We start from the raw sequence: 1,115 nt of genomic DNA on the forward strand, positions 1-1,115 counted from the left end.
GTCATCATAGTATGTATAGCTGGGGATGATGGCAGATAAACAGCAGCAAAAGGATGAAAGTCCATATATATATATATATATATATATATATATATATATATTTTTTTTTTTTTTTTTTTTTTTTTTTTTTTTTTTTAAGGAGGGGGTGGGGTTGTTTTTGTTTTTAGTCATCGTCATCATACAGACCTGGGATGACGTCATAAATATATTATCTCTGGCACAGGATTTAGTTCGGTCAACCTTTCTGAAGCGAGTCCCATCCTTCCAGAGCTCGTTGGGCGTCAAATAAATTATGCCAATAAACGATTATTCTGATGTCCCCAATAAACGAGTTCATGAGTAATTTTCTAAGATGATAGCTCTCTGATAATGAATAAACACGTTGAAATTCCAAGCGACAAACAGTCTACGTCTCCATCACATGATGAATGATGTTAGAAATGTGTCCCAATGAATCTGTTCCACGATACAGGGAAAGCCAAAAGTAGGTAAACCACTGATTGACATTTCTGACGCATCATTCCAGTGAGAAGAAATGTCAAAAGCAAACAGTCAGTGTGTCGTGGTCTGACCAGGCGGTAAACTATAGCCGGCGTGACACATACTGTGTGTGTGTGTGTGTGTGTGTGTGTGTGTGTGTGTGTGTGCGTGCGTGCGTGCGTGTGTGTGTGTGTGTGTGTGTGTGTGTGTGTGTGTGTGTGTGACCGTGTGTGTGTGTGTGTGTGTGTGTGTGTGTGTGTGTGTGTGTGTGTGCGTGTGAAGCAGAACATTTCTGGATCCAGTGTCAGGAAACAATCGTTTTTTTTGCAAGGTTGTATGGCAGCTTTCAGAAGACAAAACTTCAAGAACTGATATTCTTAAGACAGCCTATGTACTTCCAGTCTAAAGTCATACATAGGCCTCTTCAACTCACTGCGACACACGTGGCCTACTCAAAGGACAACTGGAGGCTTTCTCACCAAAACTTTACATTCCGCACTGAGTCAATGGTATATGCCCTGTCCGCAGCCAGAAGTCCAACGGAGGTCTGTTAGCTGAGACACTGGTCGTTTCTCATCTGATTCACACAGTCATCACAGACTAACGTATCGATTCACATGTCGTATTATGGCTGA

Source organism: Babylonia areolata, chromosome 18 (genome assembly GCF_041734735.1).
Source record: "Babylonia areolata isolate BAREFJ2019XMU chromosome 18, ASM4173473v1, whole genome shotgun sequence".
In the NCBI taxonomy this organism is placed as follows: Eukaryota; Metazoa; Mollusca; class Gastropoda; order Neogastropoda; family Buccinidae; genus Babylonia; species Babylonia areolata.